Source organism: Dermacentor silvarum, chromosome 10 (assembly GCF_013339745.2).
Source record: "Dermacentor silvarum isolate Dsil-2018 chromosome 10, BIME_Dsil_1.4, whole genome shotgun sequence".
NCBI lineage: Eukaryota > Metazoa > Arthropoda > Arachnida > Ixodida > Ixodidae > Dermacentor > Dermacentor silvarum.
The window spans coordinates 153883119-153902145 of NC_051163.1; the positions used below are offsets into that span (position 1 = coordinate 153883119).

The window sequence follows — 19027 nt, forward strand, 5'->3', positions numbered from 1 at the left end:
TGCTTCAGGACAACCCACCCTCGGGGTAGTGGGCAAATAACGTTACGTAGCTCAGCCGACGGCAAAACACACAATTTAAACATATGCAAGGAGGCAAACACGGGCGTTCGCATCAATTGCTTATTCTGCGCACGCAAGGAATGGTGCTAGTTACTATGGACACGTGTATTACCATGGACCCTTCACATATTAGAATCGAATGCGTCAGATAGTTGTCCATTTTTACCGTGAACGACGAGCGATGCCGTCGACGCTGTCGCTCCCGAAAACGTTGCCTGCCGACGCACGTGTATATAGTTCCCGACGTCCTCGGCTCGGAGGCTGATGATGATGCGTTGCGCTGCTTTCGGTTCGAGCGGTAGTCGAAACAGCGCTCACTTTACTCTATATCCCGACCATCCGTGTGTCACCCGATACGGTAGTGTCCTGCAGTCCCCCTCCCGACGACGCAGCCGATGATGACCTCTTCACCGAGCGACACTTCCTCGGAGAAAGCAACTCCCGAAGCTTGGGAGGACCTAAGAAAGAGCGTCCGGACGTATCTTAATCCGTGGTCCAGACCATCAGTCATGCCGCAGTGATCGCGGACACTCGCGCACGAAGGGCATTACCTGCATCCGCTTTGGAGGAGGTTGCCTGAGGGAGGGTCAGTGTCAGTGCGAGTAAGCAAAATCGCTTATCGCCCTCTTTTCTCGTTGCGTCGATGTTCGAAGTTGGTCTGAGGTTCAGAGAAAACGTTGATGTTTTTCTTTTTTCTTTTGCTTGACAGCTCTAGTGCGTACGCAAGTCTCGAGTCCTCAGTCAGCAATGGCACCCACTTCGAAGTCAAAAGCAGCGAGGCGCTGATCGTTTTGGCAGCGTGTTGGGCAGGACGTGGACAGCCAGCGACACCAAGCGACCTTGCCTCCAACCGGTAAGCAGTCAAACTGGGGAGGCGCGTACTAGCGGAAGCTAGCACGACTCTTTGGTGCTTGTACATGAGAACGTAACTGGAGCGCAATGAATGAATGAATGAATGAATGAATGAATGAATGAATGAATGAATGAATGAATGAATGATGCTTTGGGCACATTCAGCTAGGGAAAAGAGGCCAGACAAAAAGCTACCCAAAAGTAGCTCGAATACATCTGGAGCGCAGAAATCAAGTACAAGCACACATCACACCGGGGCGGCACGCAGGCACGATTTACGTCAGCGTGCAATGACGAAATAGTGCGTCAATTATAAGGACGCACAATGCAATATGATACATGGGAGAATGAAAGCACATGTAACTAGACGCTTCTTAAACTCGATCGCGCCATATTTAAAACGAGTCGCGGAGGGTTGAAGTTAGTGTCCCTGTAGCGTATATGGGGACGCTAGTCGAAGTGTTCGAACTGTGCAGTTTCCAAAAAGTCAAACGACTACACTACGATCACTATAATTTCTATATTACTTGTATAATTGGTATTTAGTATATTACTGGTACGGAATTGTCGCAGTTCATTTATTGGTTAGCAGTCATGTCTCGTCCATCCGATTGACTGTTTTTAATTGTCGGATAAAATGGTCGCAGTTTACTTTTTGACAATGCTCGTGAAAAGATGGCATACGAAAGGAAGTCGTGCGTTTTGATGTTGACGAATCGCGCGGGCTTGGAAGCCACCGGCGTAGCGTAGAAGAGCTTTCTGCTGAGAAGACTGACAGACAGTACAAGCGCTCTGCCGCTTTACTACAATGTCCTTTCTGTCAGTTCTCGTCTTTTGTGGCGCTTTTAGAGCGCACTGACGCATGACATTAGAAAAGGCTGCTAAAAGGGACGTAATTAAACACGCTCCCTCCAGTATCAAGATCTTCTGCAAAGCTTCGTTTTGCAGCAATCCGTCGTTTAAATCCCGCGGAAGGAGCCCCGAACTACTTGGCCTCGAAAAGTCGGGATTAATAAATGTCACTTCTTGTTTAAAGACGCCAATGAGCATCTTCATAACGCCGATCCACGAACTTATTACGAAATTCGAAGAGAATAAATGATGCCCGACAACTTATTCCGCACCTCTCTTCACCATACTTCAGCGCACAGGAGGAGAATCGTTGCTAGCCTCTTTAGTTGCCGTAGACTGGGTGGTGGAACATACTCGGCCGTTCCACGATTTACGAGTCTCGGAAATCGTCATTACAGGTGTTGTTATTGCTAGATCGTGTTAGAAAATTTTTCAATGTCGGTGTGAATCGTGAAAGAAGTTCACCCTGAAGTAAGGAGAAAAAATGACTTCGTCCAAGGCCCCACAACTTCAAGTATTCCGCATATATAGTTATAGTATTGCGAGCCCATAACAAACCAGAAACGCAGAGAGAGAAAGTCATGCTGTGCGGCAAAGACTTCTCAAAGTACGTATTTGCCACAATGCAACAGGAGCGACCGTTGGAAGCAATGCAGCAAGTTAGCTATCGCATCAGCACTTGTTGTCAACCGGTGGCAACATCGCAACAAGTGGTATCGAGCGCGCTCCCGCTATGCGCGTTCTTGAAGGGCTAACGACCTCGTATAGTGCGGCTTGTCGCCGCTTACCTGGAATCCCCAGCGATGCGGTGATGGCGGAGTCCGCACCCGTGGAGTCCGACACCAAGCAGGTGTAGTTGCCACTGTCTTCGACGGTCACTCGTCGAACGTTCAGTGTCGCCACGCGTTCGCTGACGACAGTGGTCGTCAGTCGCCGCTCGGTTCCGGACACGACGTCCTGGTCGTCCTTGAGCCACCGGAAGTGGTACGGTGGACTTCCGCTCCTCACGACGCACCTGAATATGGCGTCTTCACCCGTTGTCAGATCGTGCGGGAAACTGAAGGGTTGCAGCACGGGAGGCCCTGGCGTGAAATTCAAGTTAGTCGGAAGCTCTGAGCCCGCGACGCAGCTCATTCTATCACTGTAGAGCAGAGCGAGGGAGGGGGGAGGGGTAAACACCTGCTTCTTAATACAGTTTGTTACACGTTTTGTATGTCCCATTGGTGTTCCATAGGTAGGCGATCTAGCAATCATGACAATTATAAAAATTAGTAAACAGTATAGGATACCCGACCGGGCGTCAATTTCGAGTAGCTTCTTGGACTAGTTCAGGTATAAGCGTTGTGCTAACTCGCAATATAGCTTATCAGGGTGAGAACACAGTGCGGCGTGTTTGGTGTAATTTTACCTTTGCTTGTTTTGTAAGGGAAGTTTTGTAAGTACCTATAGCATCGCTCTTTTGTTTGAACTGTGCAGTACTTTTTTTTTTGAAGTTCGCTTGTAATATGTATTGGGACTTGTGAGGCACGAGCTTCATCTCTTGGAAAGCACGGCCCTTTCTCGGATATTTTATTGTACCCGCCAACAACGAACAAAGAGAGAGGGAACTAAAATTATGGGTTTCGCTGCTGTCCGCTCTTCAAAACAGTTTTAAAACACACATAAAGTGTTGCAGCGCGATACGCTGGTATATAGTGGGCATTACGTGCGGGACGTCCAATCTACCGTTTCGAATCTGCACGCCAGCGTGCAATTAGGCTACGTTGGTGGTGTATATGCGATCTTCAGCGCTACACTATTCGTGACGTCACAACCGCGCTTCAGTGAACCGCTTTCTTCACTCCAGTTAAGTAAAAGGAAGCGCGCATGGCGCTCTTCCACTGTCTCTGCTTACGTTATCATGTATGCCAAGAAGAAACCAAACTCACCTACATGCGACTCTCTAGCAGCGACGATTGGAGCAAGAAAGACAGAGGAGAACAGAAGCCACGGAAACTGCATCGCAGTTACTGCAGTGTCAACTTTGTGAGCCCCCTTGGCTGTGAACAGGCACGGACACGTCTTGACTGGCCAGCGAAACTCGGCGACTGATCGACGATCACCGAGTAATATTTCAGGGTGCTCAAATAAAACTTGAATTCGGCGCGTTCCGTGGACGCCTAGCGCCGCCTATTGCCATATGAGAGAAATGTGAATTAGCAAGAGCATAAGCTCCGAGATGGCCGGCTGAGCGCGGTAATGATGCCACGCTACAGTACGACTACGCGCGTTCTTCTTCTTCTTTCTGACGTTTTACGTGCCAAAACCAGTTCTGATTATGAGGCACGCCGTAGTGGAGGGCCCCGGATTAATTTCGACCACCTGGGGTTCTTTAAAGTGCACTACAACAACGCAAGCACACGGGCGTTTTTGCATTTCACGTCCATCGAAATGCGGCCGCCGCGGTCAGGATTCGATACCGCGACCTCGTGCTCAGCAGCGCAACGCCTTAGCTGACTGAGCCACCGCGGCGGGTAACTACGCGCGTTAGCGCTCAGCGCTAGCGCAGGCGACCTTCATTTATGGTCAAAACGAAGGTAATGTGCTAAAAAGATTGTAGCAAAGTTCTTATCGACATTTGATGAGTGCCAAACTTGAGTTGGCAGAGCGTCCGCACAGGCGGAATCATGAACCCGCACGGACGAGCGCACAGCAGGCTCCACAACATCAGCTTGCTCCTGCTCTACGCACTAACTTTAATGTAGCTCCAGTTCCCCGTAACGTGCATCCCGAGCGACATGCCGGACAACTCTAGCACTGACACATGGTTTTGGCGATGGCACCTCAGGCACACCGGTACTGACGCAGCCCGTTACCCAGAGAGGCGAGCCATGTGTTTAGCTGGAATTGATAACGCAGACGCGCTTATGGTGCCCAGCACGCTTCCCACTCCGGACAGCAGCTCGGCAGAGGACGGAGCTATTGACCTGGTCATTGTCCACGCCTCGAGCCTTCCCGCACATGACACCCCCATCAGTATAGTGAGGTCGGGCTCGCAGGCTGCCTGCTGGGCATTCGCGCAAGGACTTGCGGCTGCACACGCAGATCGAATCCCCTCTCCTGGACTCCTGGACACGCCTCTCTCCGTGGTGGAGCAAGATAGTATTGTTGGCCAGTTGGTTAGGATTCATCTTACGTTTTGTAACAGCGCCAAAAGCTGCACGGATAAAAAGAAGAAAAAAATCGCAGTTTCGCCCGAAAGGCGAAGCGTCGATTGCGATAGCAAATTAGCAGACAACTATACGAAGTAAGGATAGTAGTTTTATCGGCCGTAGAAACTTGTAAACATTCACTTACTAACTAAATTAACAAGGATGATGTCACACGCGTACAAGCAAACATTAAAACATCTCACTCGATGACAGCGGAAACTCGCTGTCAAAACGCTGGAGTGAGCAAGCCGGCAGCAGCAGCGAGCGAATTGACCTTCGTGCTGCCTTTCGCTTCAACGCGAACAAGCGTCGTGTACACAGTGCACACGAATCTATTAGCACTCGGTGCACCTAGACTCTGTACTCATCGCAGATCGCTTTCAAGATAGGGCCCGGGCGGCCGCACCATGCGCAGCCGCGCCGCTGCGTGAGCCACCATCGTCGGCTCATCCTCGCACGCTTTCACTCGCACATACAGCATAGGGCGCGCGGCGACGATGTTATCGCCCTTGGACTTTACATGGAACATGACGGCGACGCCGACGACGGCGGCGGAAATGCGCCCGGAGTGTCCATGTAATTGCTATCGCAATAAAACACAACACGGCGCTGACTCACAACTGATATTTTATTCAAGAAGTCCATACACAGGTATATTGGAACGAAAGTCTCAATGGTACGCTTCGATGATGTAGTGAAAAAAGTGTACACTATCAGGACTGATATAAATTGCGAAATTCTTTCTCGTGAAGAATGCCCGATGGTTCGCTTATACAATACATGCTATAATGCCAAACACGCCACGTCCTCGATGCATTTCGGTGTTCGCGCGATGCGCTATGCGTTGGGGCGTTCCTTCACCGACCGAAATGCAACAGATCTTTGATTGCTCATGTGCTTCACGTAACGCAACACACACAGATAAGCAGTCAATGAGTTGATAAGAATGGTAGAGTGATGAGGGGTATATGGGTCTCATCATGGTTGACAATGGTTCGTCGCGGATGGATAAGGTGCTAAAGAGCGATAAGCGCTTATAATGATCACAGCAATTCTGATAAGGTTAATAAGCACCGATAACGGTTGGATCAGGTCCGGTAAGGTTGATAAAGACCAAAAAAAGTTGATAAGGGTCTCACCATGTCCGAAAGGTCGATAGGGACAGATAAGGGTCGATAACAGATAAGGGTCGGATCTAGCCCGATAAGGTTGATAACCACCAGTAAGGGCTGATAAGGGTTTATACTGGTCGGATCAAGTTTCATAACATTGATAATGACACCGGGCTGCGTGGAGGTGAGCAAGTGGCACAATGCTTACGCATTCACAACTCCAAGAGCACTTTCAACGGGAAGTGCTCTTATCTTCATTTTTTGCTGCGCGGCGCTCTTGCAGCGGCAGCATTTCGCGCTCAGCATTGAATGGTTTACCGGAGTCACGTGTCGTGGCGAGTGACTTTCTCTGCCTACGAACTCGGTGCCCTCGGGAGGGAGAGCCTGTGCGTTTGGTTCTAAATTTCAACTGTTTTCGCGGTCGCACAGTGGTGCAATATTTTGCAGACAGTATCTTCAGCGCGGTATGTCTGTTTAAGATTGCGAAGCCTGGTAAGGGGCCCTTTACCATTTACGCCCAGCGCAGAGTAAAAAGGATAGAGGGGCAGACTGGTTATGCATTGGAAACGCTGGAACGCATCCTGAGTCAATGTATGCCTTTGATAAGCGCTATAGGGACGTTCTCTTCAAAAGTTAGCGTGACCAGAGTATCCTGTCCCTCCCTCTATCGTGGGCTCGAGCTCCAAGCGTAAATGCGTTCTACGATGCTTCCTCGGCTTCGCCGATGTCACAAATATACGCGAGCGCCCGTTAGTGTTCTGCGACTCTTTATGGCACGCTCTCGATCGAACGTCAACTGCTTTCTTACCACGTCCTTGTTTAGTGCCCTGGAGGTGCCCTCAGAAATGAAAAGCAGATACTGTGATGCGCGGATCAAGTTCATCTTTCCACAAGCAAGAACCCTTCTATAACGCACGCGTTAATTAACAGTATATTAAGGCGAAAGCCTTAGATGCCATTATGAAGCGAAAAATCCGGCGAGCGTCCGGCGTTAACATCCGACGGCAAGAAAACCCACGTGGCCAAGTGATGACGTCGCGTTCCCGGCGCTGGACCTTCTGCGGATCGCATTGCGAAATCCCACGGTGAACAGCCACGGCGTCCGACGCCGTGGCCCACACCCAGAAAACTGAACTGACCCACATTCCCAAAATTGGATTAAGGTAGATTAAGGTTGATTAAGGTGGATTAAAGTAGATTGAAGTGGATTAAGGTGGATAACGGTGGATTAAGGTTGGGACAAATTATAGCAAGCTGAATTAAGGTGGCTCAAAGTGCGGTTCTAATTTAAGGTGATAACTTTGAGAAGTCATTAGCCTTTCGCATTCAAATCACGTAAGGGTGCTCAAGTGACTGTTATTTTTTATAGTCCACGCCAGCGCTGACCTGATGCCAGCAGCTCCGTGGTGTGTTGGTCCCAGCCGTGATCGTTGGAGGCGACGCACGTGTAATTGCCGAAGTCCTCGTAGCCGATGTCACTGATGGCGAGCACGGACAGCGCGTCCGCCTGTCTGTGAACGCTCACGCGGCCGCTCCCCTCGAGCAGCGGTCGCGACGTGTCTTTTCGCCACGAGATGGCGTGCGGGCCGCGGCTGCCTCGTCTCAGGACGCACGTGACCGCGGTCGAGTCGCCGAGGGACAGGTCCTCTTGGAAGGAGAACGCTCGGATTCTGGGCGCCAGCGCTGAAAGCCACGAGTTCGTGAGAGAGACGCCGCGATTCCCAACTCGAGTGATGCTTGCCATAGGCGGGCGAAGGGCGATGTATAGCCGATGCCATACGCGACGTATACTACAATCGGTGACAACTTAATAATGAATGGTTATATGTACACTGTAGAACTCAAACACAATTTGCACAGATGCGCCAGCCAATTAAGTTCGCTCGTAATTCCTTCACGTCGGGCGGTTTTGCGTGTTTAAAACGGCTGTTTTCTTCGTACAGATCTCTCTTTGTGTCGCTGGTTTTAGGATCAAGCCTGAACGTCCTGGCAAATTATGAGGGCGATCCTGACTTTCAGTTCTCAACTAAATATGACGTTTTAGTTTGAAACAATGAGTCTTGCCTTTGTTGCCCAATCAGCCTAGCATTTACATTAGCAGACACAAGTAATTAAGCTGTGAGCAGATTCGGCGCTACTTCAGAGGTGAAGGGCGTTGCGTTTTTCTGGGCGAAGCTTGTACTGCACTCTTAGGTTATCACCTACTATACGGTATAGACTCGTGTAAGGGCCGCACTTTTTAAAACGATTTTGACGAGGTGCGGCCCTTACACGGGACCGAACCTTTTGGCGACTTCTGAACACACCGGATCTTGTGCACACCCCTGGCTCTCGCCATCTAGTAGCGGCACGCAGAAGCAAACAGCGCGCGAAAATTCGCCGATGCGCGCGCGCGGCGGCTGGGGACACCGAACGCCATTGCTTCTCCATTGGAATTTTTTTTTTAAGTTGGGCTGCCAAGTTGGGGGTGCGGCCCTTACACGAGTCTATATGGTATGTGCGGCGATATCGAGTGACGCATGCAGCGGGACCCGCCGTGGTGGCTCATGCGTTGTGTTGCTTAGTACGAGGTCATGGGTTAGAATCCCGGCTGGGGCGAAATGTAAAAAAAAAAAAAAAAAAAAAAATGTCCCGCCTAATATTTAAAGCATTTGACGCAATTTGTTCTGGATATGTGTACCTCCACTAGGCTGCAAATAATAATAATAATAATAATAATAATAATAATAATAATAATAATAATAATAATAATAATAATAATAATAAGACAAAGAAACGCCGTGTTTGTCTTTAGCGGTATACCTTGTGCGGATGCGAAATAAAGCTCCGGTTGCTTTCGAGCTTCCGTGAAATTTCAGTAAAAACAGAGATCTACTTTACGCAGCAGCTCAGAACCAAAACAAAACAAGCCCATTCGAAGGGCTTCCAGTGGGCCACGAACACGTAAGACGAATCAGAAAGGAACACCCACGAACGTCTAAAATACTGTTCCAGCCACAGACTGAGCGAAGGGAGGTTTGGCGAGTCACACGCCTGTATGTCATGACGGTACGTGTATAGAGCGGTGGCACTTGCGCACAAAAGTGACACTTGCGCTGAACAGGCGGACAGATAACCAACAACATTGCGTTGCTGAGTCCACTGCCGTCTGTATAGAAAGGCAGCCAAGGCCGTGTTCTGTCGTAATATTTGAGCACGTATTGCATCCAATATATCAAAATAAAAAATATAAACAGTTTGAAAGCGTGTATACGCTTCAGTGCGTTTTTATTCCCCGTATTTTTTTTAGCGCGAATTTCGTTATTCGAAACTGATTTGTGAGGGACAGGAGGGGTTAGAAGTACTGAAGCAACAAAAGGACTACGAAACTGCAGATTCAGGATTATTTCTGACTACTTAATCTGTGGCGTGCTCCCACTGAAGCCAAATACACGGGCATTCCCCCCCCCCCCCCCCCCCCCCCCCCCCCCGTCCTTCTATTCGCCTGTGGCCGCCGAGGCCGGGAGTCGAACCTGCGAATTCGTGCTCAGCGGCACAACTCCCTCGCCCATGAGCCACCGCGTCCGGCGAACATTGAATACTCCGACATAAGGATCCTAAATGTTTAACAGCGCGCGACTCGCGACAAGGTGATAAACCGAGGAGCAGACACAGACAACCCTTGCAAAAGTCATGCGTGATATTCTGTATACCATCTCAACATAATACAGTCGAACCCGGATAAATCGAATCTGAAAGGGATCAGAAGAAAGTGATCGATATATAGTTCGATTTACAGGTGACTCGATATATACAATAAAAATGTGATGCAAAAATTTTCAAGGGGAGTTTACTGCTGTTCGTTATACACAATAGTTCGTTGTAGGTGGTTTCGATATTCCGGGTTTGACTGTGCCTGTTGAACGCAACGAAATGTCGGCATATGCAGAAAGGCAACAGGCTTTCTATGATTTTACTTTTTGTGAGGAAAGGGCTGTCAGATATTTTTGGATCGTTGTATAGGTACAAGCCCAATCTTGGCGTCTCTGATATTAATTAAGTAGGCATGGTCAGTTAATGAGCATGCAGTGCGTCCGCATAATGACGGGAAGTAAAGCGCGTCTCCCCCTCACCTTGGCCGCGCGCCGAAGACAGCAGCAGCAGCAGCGTCGCTGCGACCACGAGGCGAATCGCCGGTCCCTCGAGCTGCGCCATTGTTTCTTCCGGGGCGCCGATTGCGGAGCGAACAATGGGGCTCTTTCTCTCGCGACGAAACGTCCGTAGCTCGTGCGGTGTGTGTAGCGGAAGAAAGACACGAGAGCATCTCTCGAGAGATTCTGTGCGTCCGAGAAGAGGGCCGAGACAAAAGCGGAGGAGATAGCGCGCGCTCCGAAGGACTTCGCTTATCGGCCCTCGATCGGTACTTACATAGACTCGCACACGCGCCGGGACAGTAACGCACCGTTTCCGATAACCACAGCTTTTGGATTAATTTTTCAACTAATACTCGATGATGTTGACGAAGAAGCCTCTTTTTCCTTCAATTCCCTTCCATCATCAGTTTTCTTTTTCTACGCGTGATAGTGAATCCCGTCTCCTGCATAAAGTTGAAGAAACGATCGGTAATGTGGTCCGTCGGTCGAGTTGAGCAAGTCTGGGGCTTGTAAGTGCACGGCGCTTTTGTATGTTCACAAGTGCCTCCATTCCTCTTTTTCTGCGACCGCTCAGTGGCTATGACGTTTTGCTGCTGCTCAGTAATTCGCGAGTTCGATTCCCAGCAGCGGTAGCCGCATTCCGATGAGGTCCTGACGCAAGCGCTCATGCTTACCGTTCGTAAACGTCGGACGGTGAAAATTAGTCCGAAACCCTTCACTATAGGAACCGCGTCCCACGCACAGCCTTTGCGTTGCTTTGGGACGTTGAACCCTGCGCAGTCGTCGAACTTGCTCAGTCACCTATAAGCCAACCAGCGAGCTCGCACGAAGTTGCTCCCTCATCCAACCCTGAACTTTCGCTGCTATCGGTGGTAGAGCTGCTGTGTCAGTGTTGGCACTTCTTCGCATGCAGAAGTGGGTGTTCCGGCCAAGCTAGTTTGGTGTCGGCGGGGCTGTCGTGACGGTACGGCTGACAGAACGAACGTCATTCGTCTGCAGCTCAACGATGGCAGTGAACGAAAAATCATACGCGATACCAGTACAAACCCTGGGTGACGATCATAACCTTGGTGTATAAGACCCTTGGTACGTTGTAGCGGGGTAAAAGTGCTGGTGTACAGCACCATGTTAAAGAGAAAGTAGTTGTGTTTTTTTTTTTTTTTCTTTTTTTTTTTTACAAAATCATTGCTGGAGACGAAATGTGCATGTGTAGTAGCTAGAAAAGCGAGAGACAATACGATGGGCGATGGAACGAAAAGTGACGGACGTGACACAAGAGACGTAAATACCGCACTATGTTGTCATGCTGCAGCGACGGCGAAGAAGCAGGCAGTGCCAAAACTGTCACTGACGAATTTACCTCTTTAATGGGAGATACACGCAGGCGCATCTTGCGCCGAGTCACAACTTTTTGTAACAGTTCTTAGCCGATCAAGAACGGTCCCCGAAAAAACGTAAACAATGTACGCGTGTCAGTATGGACTATCGGACACACACACACAATGCAGTAGAACCCGGATATATCGAACCCCCCTATAACAAAATATTGTGTATAACGCACAGCAGTAAAATTCCCTTGAAAATTTTTGTATAATTTTTTTTCTTTTCTATATCGAATTACCTATATATATATATATATATATATATATATATATATATATATATATATCGCTGATATAAACAGGCACAGCAAGTACCAGAATGCATACAAACGGAAGAGAAACGCAGTTGAGCGCGGCAGATGAAGAAACATGTGGGTGCACTGTCACCATTTCAAAGCAGATAGCTTTCTTTGGCTCTTTCGGCCATTTTCGTGGTTGGTCGGAGGTCGGAGGTTGAACTTTACAAGGAAAACGTTCGTTCATTCTCTCTTTTGCCCAGTCTCTCTCTATTTCGCTCGCTCTTTCGTTTTCCTGTTCGTTCATGCGCTCGTTCGGGCTTTAGGCTTACACTGACAATCATCGTCGATTGTTCGGCACATAATCTTAATTTTCCTCGATTACTCCATATTTTCCCTGCAGCTTTTATCAAAGTTCCCTAGCACTTCGTGACAGTGGATGCTCAGGCGCAAGGAAAAGAAGATGGTGGCTTATATGTATATACCATGCAAGCTTACAGTTTTCATCTGCAAACAGTCAGCTTATAAGTCAGTTAAAATGTCCTGTCAGGTTTGACCGAATCGTGTCTTACAAAACCGCTTACAAAACCACCACAAGACACCATTATCCCCAGACTGCCTATAGGTTAAGTCGAAAACTTCGCTTCCTTGCATATTGCCACGCTACTGTGCTACGCTCATGTGGATTAAGAAAGTGGAGAATGAGCGGGTGAGATCGGCGATTGCCCGCTTTGTACCGGTCCATCCCTTACGCTGATATTATCGTCCTGCACCTTGCAAGTCAACCCATTCTCCCGTAACAATATACAATACCACTGTAGCTTCGTCAAAACGTAGGTGGTGATTTCGCCGAATCAAAACACCTTGAACGAAAATTTCCTGTTCCCCGAGTTTTCCAGAACTGATAAATTTCTTATATATACCGGGTGTTTCAGCGAATATTTAAAATAAGTTTTTAAGGTTGCCTGTGGCATATAGCACAATTCTAGTCCTTGAGCTGGTCTACTCGAAGAGGCGGACATTAGATGCCCAAAAAAGAATGACGGGGGATGCTTCCTAAGAACGTGAATGCGAAAGCCTAGTTGGACCCATAGCAATGTGGAATGAAGCTCTGAGCCCACGGGGCGACGTATACAAGGCGCGCGAGCGTGCTGCCGCCGTTTCCAGAACGTTCTATGGTAGTAGTAGTAAGTGGTTCGTGAGGAAAGGGAAAGGTTGACGCTATCTTCTGCAGCCCTTGAGGGAGCACGGCTCAGCGCCAACAGGGAAGGGTAAGTGGGAGAGAAAGAGGGGTAGTGTGGAGTCGTCACCATGGCTGGACGGGGCAAACCGGCAGGCTGAGGCGGCACGTACCGGCCGAGGTGGTAGGCCGTAGAGTGCTGCAGAGTCTGCAGGAGTGTTGTTCCGGGCCTGTCAGGCCCGGGATGGGATCACGGCCTCCCCGCTTGCAGAAATGTCTTAGAGGCGTGCGGAGAGCCCTGACGAGTCAAGGTACTCCACGACGCCTCGAAGTGCAGAAAGGTGGTGGCGGCCGGGGAAGAGGAGATCTTCCTCCTTGCCAGAGGGGAGGCCCAGGCGGCGGAACTCCTGCAGGAGTGGGCCCCGCTGCTGGAGGTACGCCGGGCAGGCCAGCAGGAGATGTTCAACGTTCTATGGGCGCCGCCGCTGACATTTCCCTCCTCCTCCCCAGCACCGCCACCGCGCTTGCCCTCAACGCCACTACTGCGTTGCCAACGTTACTAGTAACGTTGTGCGTTGCTTCTGAGATTTCCCTCCTTCTCCCCAGTACCGTTGTTGCCCTTTCCCTCCGGCGTTGAGCGCGAGGGGCAGTATGGGAACGCTGGCCTGCTGAGCGGCGTCAGAGCCAACTGTGGAAGACGACGAACGCGCGAGCAGTGGCACGAGCGCGAGGCAAGCGCGAGGCGAGCTCGCTCACTTTCTCTGTACCTCACAGCGACCTTGAAACGTAGAGATTTAAGGCTTTCGCCTTAAATTTAAATGCATAGTCGGCTAATTAACAGAAATTCACTAATTACTTAACTAATTATCTTGATGGGTCATATTGCAATTTACAAATTCTAGCCATGCGAGTTCGCAAGGCGGATCCACTTGGAACGAATTCTCAGGATGACACCAGTTTCGAGATAATAAAACCCGGACTTTGCGGAGAAATGCATTGGCGTTCCAGTTACTTTGTTAACAAAACGTCATTTTATGCATTCAAGTACAGAAGTAACGATTCAAGCACAAATTAGTTGGAAATGGTCAGTGACGCGTTGCAAATGACACGGGTGGACGCGTGCTACGTGACGACTCCGTCAGCTGCTGCTGCATTTCGCGTAAAGCGGCAACGTAGCAAGCCTGCCGAGGTGTTTTGCGCGATGACCTCGACGGAGGCCAGCCCCCGCCAGCGCCCCAGGAACGGAGCGCGGGAGACGACTTCGGCGTAACGAGGTCGGAAGACAATGGGACGGGCCCTGTGTCAAATAGCTGTCTTTGACGCAACGAGAAGGTCTGCGAGCGTAACGCGATGCGTCGTGTTTTGGCAGAGAGCTACGCTCTCGATTTACCGTAGATGGAGCTGGGGGGCTGGGGGTGGCGGGGCGAAGCGGTCAATTGCGTTATCATTCCGTTTCGTGAAATGAGTTAGTTGCGTGATTCCGTGGCTTTCAATACCTCGGAGCTGAATGTCCGAGTCTGTAGGAGGTGTGCGAAATACTGCAAGAAAGCTTTTCCTCAGTGTTCAAGTTGCCCTACACAAGATGGCTGACCTCGGCTCCATGGTGCCGTGAGCGCATGGTCGGCCATCTTGTGTGGGGCATCCTCGGCTTGCAAACAGCTATGATTTAGTAAAAAAGAGACGGTGTCAAGGATAAGCGGCATCAGCTCATATATGTACGCTCCTGTTCTATAATTCCACTTCTGTCTGGTTTGACCGACACGCCATCACATGTCGGTCAAACGAGATATGCTGGGAAGCGCACTTGCAGAATTGTCGCCGCAGGTTGCCGTTCAATTAGGGAATCATAACAAAACCAGTTTACTTTTTCACGCGCATTGATCACCGAGCGTTAACTGTTCAGCGGTCGAGATAAGCAAAGGACGTTTAGAGAATTGGTGCAAAATAACAGCGAAGAGGTGTGGGCGCGATTGCTACAGATATAAGTAACTCTATGAAATATAGCAGAGATTTGGCAGACTGCCAGAGTGCTAGCCGACGTTTCGATAGGTGGACCTATTTATGGCTGTCAAAGACTTTGACAAAGACAGGTTCACCTATTGAAGCGTCTTCTCGACTATCTGATCGCACCTTAGCCCTGTTTATCCTACTTTTATCCCACAGTGTGTCTCCAACTGTCGGCTCCCATCTTGACTGTAGACTACAGTATACTGACATGTAACTATAGCTCGCAGGATGGGCGACAGTCGTCGGCACCCTAAATAAAATATTCCCGACGATTACGATACTCTATAATGCGAAATAATACGTGTTTTTATTTGGCGATATATTTAGGCAAATAATTTGAGACCGAAATAACCGCACCGACTGGCAGTGGCCCAGTGCCGTCAGCGCCTTCGAAGAGGGAGGGGCATTATGGGAACGCTGGCATGATGAGCGGCATCGGCGCCAGCTGTGGAAGACAACTACGATTGCGCGAGCAGTGGCACGAGCGCGTTCGCGCGGTTACGCCGAGGGACGCCGACGCGCAACCCAGGAACGGGTGCCTAAGAGCCGCGCACTAAAAAAAAAATAATCACTAGAAATCATTGAAATTATCATCCACGTCCAGGGGCTTACGCCGTTCCGTAAGCCGCAATACGCATGCACCGCCAGGCTAAAAGCCTTCCACTAAGCGAGGGACACCGACCACCGTGGCGTACCTGTGACGAGCAGGGCGGCGGTAATGCTGTGCTGGCCCTGAGCATTGGCGGCGACGCAGGTGTAGTTGGCCACGTCCTCGGGCTGGATGTTCTCGAACGCCAGTATGGACACGACGTCCGACGGCCGGCTGACGCTCACGCGTCGCCCTCCCACGAGCGGGGCGCCGTCTCTGAGCCACGCGAACGTGTGGGGCCCCGCGCTGCCGCGTTTCACGGCGCACGTCAGGGCCGCCGAATCGCCCAGCGAGAGGTCGGACGAGAAGCTGAAGGCCCTGATCCGGGGCGGAGCTGGAAGGCGCACGGCGAATATGTACGAGTTTAGTCACTGCACAGCTTGAGAATCGAACGGGTCACGAGAATTTTGACTATAACCACTTCAGCAACGGATTGCAGGTTAAGTCTAGCCGTGGCAGGGAAAAAAAAAAAAACAATAAAAACCGTGACGAGGTCGCTATCGCGAGGGGTTAAAAATAATTTTGAGTCTGTCATTTGCCGGCAATATTGTTTGTCTCTGTTGTTTCCGCTTCCATGTGTCTCGACTTGTCAGTTTACTGTGAAATTCACAGCGGACATCGCGATCCACATTGTTAGGGCAACTTGCTCACTTCAACAGTTTAGCTGGGAAATAAATGTTATTGAAAGTGCTCTCTTTATAATTTGCATGGAAAGCGTGGAAGGGATAAAATAGCGACAAAATAATACTGTTGCCTGTTTACATGCTGTGTAATATGTTTCAGTTTTCTGCAGTGTAGAGGCAGGTCGCAAGGCATTTCTGCAAGCTTATGTTCTTAAAGAACTCGCTGGTGTTTAGATATAGGAGCTTAAAGTCAGTGGAACACGCAGAACTCATATACCGGGTGTTCATTTTTAAGTATTACGGAATTTTTAGAAATCGCCTATGACAGGTAGCATAATTCTTATCATTGAGCTGGGTTGTTCGAAGAGGCGGGCATTAGTAGCACGAGAAATCGAAACGCATATTCAACCAATTAACGAAAATCCACTAAGTAACCTCTTAGTAAATTCCTTCACGACACATATTGCAATTTACAAATTGTAGCCGGTGAGCTTGTCAGGCGATCTTGGAATGAATTTCCAGAGTGACACCAGTTTGGCGATATGCGCCATCAAACTCGCCGTAAAAATGCACCGTTGTTCCACTTATTTTTTACCAAAATGCTGTTTTATACATTGAAGCACAAAAGTAACTGGAACGTCCACGTATTTCGTCCCACACTGTGGGAAATAATATCTCGAAACTGGTGTCATCCTAGAAATTCATTTCAAGTGGATGCGTCTTGCAGACCCACCGGGTAAAATTCGTAAATTGCAATGTGTGCCGTAATGCAATTGATGAAAGAGTTCACTAGTGAACATTTGTTAATTATTTGAATATGTGTCTCGATTTCTCGTGCTACTAATGTCCGCCTCTTCGAATAACCCAGCTCATCGATAACAATTATGCTACCTGCCACAGGCGATTTCTAAAAATTCTGTAAAACTAAAAATGAACACCCTGTATATGAACAAGGAGAACAGGCCTCAGCGTTTTAATGTGGTGTGCATGTTCCGCTGGTTTAAATTTTTCGAGGCCCGTACCAACGAAGCCAGTACACCTTGCTACAGCTCACGTATCAGTGTTTTTTAGATTTTATTAGTTGTCGCCAGCATACTTATAAGTTTTCACCGGTATAACTGTTTATTCTTTCGCCACGCCAGAACGTTTCTATTTCATCCTAACCATTTTGTAGTTGCGGCTACATATATCTCTATTGTTTCTTTTCTGGTATCTTATCAAGCCATCTACTATATACACGGCCGACCACATAAGTTTTCGTTCCACGGAAATAGCGTTAAAGTTAAATTTCTGTGCGACTTTAGCCAGCCTGAGATTAGCTTAAGCGATGTTCTAGTGTCGATTCGACGGACGACGCATCGGCTGAAGAGAACTGTTGGTTTTTATCTTCTTTTTCTCTCTCTCTCTCTTTTTTTTTTCCTGCTTGGGTACACCAGCACTTGTCTCAGTAAGCAGCTTATACGAGACCCGCAATATTTCTTATGAACGCGTACAGCCACTGCGCACTATTTCGGAAAAGAAAATTGCACGCGGAAAAAGAAAAATCGCATCTTCGGCATGCTTACCTTGGCACTGTGACGGTGTCGCTGCGAGAGAGGTGATCACGAACGTCCACAACAGTTTTCTCAAGGAGCACATCGCCATCCTACGAGGGCAGTGCACCAAAAAACGTCTAACACACCCCGCCCTGCCGGGCCGCCGTGCTCACATGCAGGTTTCTGTTGGCAGCGCGCTAATAATGCGATGCTTGAGGCCAAGTCGAATCGCAGAAGGCGCCCAGCGTAGAACGAAGTTCGCGCCACCGCTCGGACACCTAGCGCCACCTAGGCCTGACTGGAAGCAACTGCGACGAGCGCTTCGCGTCCTCGGCCGCGCGGGGATCACGAAAACGGGAATACGCGTCGCGAGAGCGGAATACTGCTCTTTGTGGCCAGGGGAGGTATTCTGTAAGGGTCCACCTAGTGGACATGTCCATTTCGTCTGCTGCTGAAGTGCTGATTGGCTGTGGCGCCTGGCTCCTGTTGAAGCGCACACCAGCCCAGCCAATCAGAACTTAAACGGCAGATGAAATGGTCATGTCCACTAGGTGGACTCTTACAGAATATGGCCTCGTTGTTATTGTAGTTGGCCTCGAGGTACGCAGAACTTCAACAAAAGGTGCGCTCTGAGGTCGGAGAAATCATTTTGCGGAACCATACAGTATGAATAGGGTGCCGGTTTTATTCTTATTTTTCCTCCACTTCGTGTTTTTTTTTTTTTTTTTTTTGTGTTAAATACAGAATTTTTTCGACTTTCGCCCCGCGAATCATTGGGTTGTGGCGTACGTCGCTGGCACAGAAAGCAACGACAGCCTTCTTCAATTTCTCAAGTCAAGAGGTCTCTGCGAAGCGGATACCGCTCCTGCATTGTCTTCCTTCCACTTTCCAATTCCCCTCGCGCTAGCGCCACTGGTAGCAACTGATGCCAAAGAAACTCCCCCGACCGGCCCCCTTCTTTTTATTCCTTCGGCAGCTGTAGAGAATGTGCCTTAATTCCTTTGTTGTTGATCTTTTTTTTTCTTTTCCAGATGCCTGTTACGGATTTCCTTGCATCAGTGTCCTGTCATGGAGCAATCGTAACCAGCAAACCGAAGACGACGTGGCAGCTCTGCAGAAATTAAAATTGAAATACAATATGCTACTGAGTCTCTTTCTTGTGAAAACTGCTTTTTTTTTTTCTTTTTGCTAGAAAGAGGTCAATTCACAAACGAC

The 19027-nt window shown here is 49.2% G+C and overlaps 1 long non-coding RNA gene across 1 annotated transcript; it reads left to right on the forward strand.

The window, feature by feature from the left end:
- Window positions 1–774: 774 nt before the first annotated feature.
- Window positions 775–18946, forward strand: LOC125940632 (uncharacterized). Its single transcript, XR_007463830.1, has 2 exons — window positions 775–913; window positions 18844–18946. It is a non-coding gene; the product is annotated as an uncharacterized LOC125940632 (long non-coding RNA).
- Window positions 18947–19027: the final 81 nt, after the last annotated feature.